The sequence below is a fragment of the Limulus polyphemus genome, unplaced genomic scaffold (genome assembly GCF_000517525.1).
Source record: "Limulus polyphemus unplaced genomic scaffold, Limulus_polyphemus-2.1.2 Scaffold63, whole genome shotgun sequence".
Classification (NCBI taxonomy): domain Eukaryota; kingdom Metazoa; phylum Arthropoda; class Merostomata; order Xiphosura; family Limulidae; genus Limulus; species Limulus polyphemus.
The window spans coordinates 576,222-580,596 of NW_013665673.1; positions in this window are offsets into that span (position 1 = coordinate 576,222).

Genomic DNA, 4,375 nt, shown 5'->3' on the forward strand with positions numbered 1-4,375 from the left:
AGATATAATTATAACTTAATTTTTTACTGCTACGGTGATGATAATAAAGAAGAAAAATCCTGGAGATGTGTAGTACAAGAGTTTCTGACGTTATTTACAAATTACATACTCTGAAAAGTCAATAGAATTAAGATTAGCCAAATTTTAGCAATATTTGTCTTTATATTTGTATCTACTATACTGAGTGAACATTTTGAGTAAATTATTGTTAATATGATAAATATTATTTAGTTATATCAGTAAAATATGAAGATTAAGAGGTAACACTGTGCCATAACCAAACCATTTCATCCATCAAGATCACCATTCAGACTTAAGTCCTGCTTACTCTTTGTTTCTATGAATGAAAAAAGCAGATTACGTATTCTGTATCCATTAACACGTTCATTGTTAAACTTGGTCCTTAAAGGTTGTTCTTGTACACCCACTCTTGAGAAAAGTAAAAACTTAAACCTATACTTTATTTTTCAGGAAAATTTCAGTTCAAGCCAGAACTTTTCCAACCCATCATTCTCGAAATTTGATGTTTATCTATGTAGTATACCTTTCTTATATCTTATGACTGCCAAAGAATTCATGAAGCTGCAATAGAACATCTTATATTCCTGAATACCTCATAGGAACAACACTTTTTTGAGTCTTGCATTTATCTCTTTACTTATCAAAATTGGCCCATAAAGATTAGAAAATACTCAGCAATTATTATTAAAACTGCTTAAATGCTGTATGTGTTTAATAGAAAATGGGATATAATTTTACCACAATGATAAACTTTTTAGGCATTATAATAATAATTCTGTTATAGTAGCAAATACATATGGTGTAGCTTTTACATGTTTTAGATATTTATTTTTATGCATAATGTCTTAAGCCTAAGAAACCACTATTTTTATGATGTACAGTGTACTCTATCTCTATTATATTGAAGCATAGTACTCTGTAAGTCAGTAATTTTTCATAAAACAAGTTAATTGTTTTAGCATTGGAAACTGTAGTACAATATTTGTTACAGGATGACTCTTAGGTTACTTCATGCATTCTGTTGCTAGAACTCCTAAACCATAACAATGTTAGTGAAATTATGTATAGATTTACACATAGTCATGAGGTGCATTTTCAAGAGTGTGAAGGTTTTACCAAATGGAAGCACCAGTTCCAATATAGAGGTTATGGCAACACAATCATGTCAATTTTGAAACCAACTTTCTTGTTAAATTAATGTATAACTGTAACAGTAAATGGTAAAAGAATGGGAAAGAGTTCCATATGGCACCCCCACCCAAAAAGTGTAGAATTGCCTGGATAAAAAAGATTCTGAAAAGGGTTTATTTTAAGGGGCGTATTAGAAAAATTGGGGCATGGCTTTGACAAGCATTTGTGTGAATACATGTGGAGAACATTATATTCTGATAAAAGTAGCCTTTTTGATGCCTTTATACAAGACATTTGTAAAGTTTATCCCTAAGAAGATTGTACATCTAATTAATGAAGTAAGTGGTATAATGTATTAAAATTATCAGATCATACTATTAATATATGATTTATTAATACATAAATATTACTTTGATGAATTTTTTTTTAAATTGAGTGGGGGTGCCATATGGAACTCTTACCAAAGAATGGAGTTACCAAGATCAGTGTATTGGAATAAACCATCTTTAACATTTTGCTGAACTGGTTTAATTAATTAAAGCAAGTGTACAGAATCTTTATCACCATTCTAATTAACTGTTTCCACACATGGTAACCCATATTAAACAACAGCATATAACTGACTATTGTGGATGGCAAGAATGTTGTGCTAAATGCTGTTTGTAAGATCAACAGTCATCTGTGGACAGACATGGTACACCAATAATTTCAGATAGGTCCATAACCAGAAATCAACAGGTGTAAGATCTGATTTCTAAGTTATGCAGGAATCTCCTAGTGATCATTTGTTCACAAAAATAATTGCATAGTGGTTCTTCACATCATTGGTAATGTGGTAGTACATCATCTTGAGTGAACACTGACATGCTGATGCCTCTTTTGTGCAAGGTGGGTAGTACTGTATTAGCTAAAGTGTTGATAATATCCAACAGTTTGTAAAGTTACAATCTGTATGTTCTAAAATAAAAAAGTTTTGATGATGACTTGCTGCTAAATCCAACCCACACAGTCACCTTTAGGTCATGATGGGTGTCTTTCAATGAATGTATGTGGCTTGGTCTCATCCCAGATGATGTAATTATGGGTGTTCACTTGTCTATGAATGTGAAAATAGGCTTCATCAGTTTACAAAATGTTGTGAAGCTAATTCTTCTGAACTTGAACAATAAAGTCCACAGCAAAATTCAACCACTTCTTTTGGTTGTTATGAAGCAGTTCCTACAGTCTCCCAATATTGTATGGAAACAGCCTTAATATCTTATGGATCACCTACAAATAATCTGGTGGGGTGAGTCAGTACACCTGGCAACTTAATGGGTGCTGCATTCTGCTTTGAAATTGCCTTGTCTACTGTCCAGTGATTTCTGTAGAATTTTTAAACAACTCTCACAGGTGTAGGTGGGTGTTCTGATTGTGGTGCATTGGCCACAGATCCTGTCTCCTCAAATTTGTGAATGAGATAAAACAAGGTCCTTTGGCTACATGGTCCTAGATGAAAGACACATAAGGCCACCCCTGCATTGCCAGATCTTGTGCAGAGGAAATAACATCAAAGGTGATGTCACATAGCATAGGTGATGCCTCAGGTGTTAAACTATGCACGTTCTGGAAGTGTGTTCCCCATGACCTCATGCATATATACATGTAATTTTGCTAACCTACGTTATGGTTTGGGAGAGTTATAGTTACACTTTATATATCTATAAATATTTGCAACAGTTTACTTGAGTATTATTGATTTTGTTATTATACTTCCTTTTATGCCCAAGTTAATCAGTTTCTTATAAAGTAAGAACAATGTATCAAGTGGTTATGATTTTAAGATTTTTCTACATGTCTGTAGTAAATATTAAAGTTTTAATTTATGACAATATTTTAGCTAAATACTTGAAACAAATTAACTATATTACTGCCTTTTATATTGTACATTTTATGCATTTAAGACACTTTTATTTGGTAAATCTGATTAACATAATACAGATAACAGGGGACCATTTGGTTCTTCAAGGCTGCCCCTGCACTAACCCTTGAGAAAAGTCAAAATTTAAAACTACCCTTTACTTTTCTGGAAATCATTGATTTTCTTTTTAAACTCTCATAAAATGCAAACCTCCACTGCTTCTGCTGGAAGATGATTTCATAAGCCAATCACCTTGTTGAAAAATAAAACTTCCTCAACTGTAACCTGGATTGTTTGTTCCAAATCTTAGATCTGTAACTTCTGGTCCAGTTGCTTCAGAATATCAAGTAATGCAATCATGGACTTTCCACCCCCAGAATCATCCTAGTAGCATTCCTTTGAACCCTTTCCAATAAGTCAGTATTGTCTATACTCCTTATATCAAAATTATATTTTATACTACTGAGCTTCCTTCCACAATTGAAAAAAATACGATTTGTAAATTCATGTTCTATGAATGTAGTACAAGCCATCACTTGCATTGTTTCAGCACCTGATAACCTTAATTTATCATTTACATTTTTTTTTATTTCCTTGTAAGCTACAGGTGTTCACATAACCTACATGCACTTAATTTTATTAAGCTAACTAATTTTGATAAATGCTTCATCCTTTTCATATGGCATTTTGTGAAGCAAAAATTTAAATTCATATTTCATCTAAATAATCTTCATTTTTGTAGAAAGCTGCCAAACTCCAACCAGTGTTTCATACTTAATAAATATTCTTAAACTTCTATGATTTTACTATGATATTTATTGTAATATTTAGTAGCAAGTAACAGTCAAATGAATATTCCCTAATTAAGGGTTTCATATTTTTAATGTACATGTAATCAGTTATTTGCCCATACCATGAGATGGCATGCCATAAAATTTTGATTAATTTTCAAAATTGTTTGATAATAAATTTAAAGTGATTTGTTAGACAGAGTTAAACTTTATGCCCTGTATCTAATAGTTAAACAAAATGTTTATATGTCATTTTCATTATATTGTGTGCAAAAACAGATTATTTTGTATGGATTCATTGAGTTTGTAACAATAAGTATAGTATATTTGAGTAGAATAGTCACATTTGTATGAGTCCATGTTAATGATGACAAATCTGTAAAATTTTATTTTATGGTTGTATGTTTTAGGTTTCTTTTATGGATTTCTATAAAGAAGCCTGAAGGAAGTGCACCAGAATTGTGAAGCTTTCAGTGATATTTTTCAGTTTTGTGACAGAATTCACCTGCCATACTTAATGTGTATATCTTAA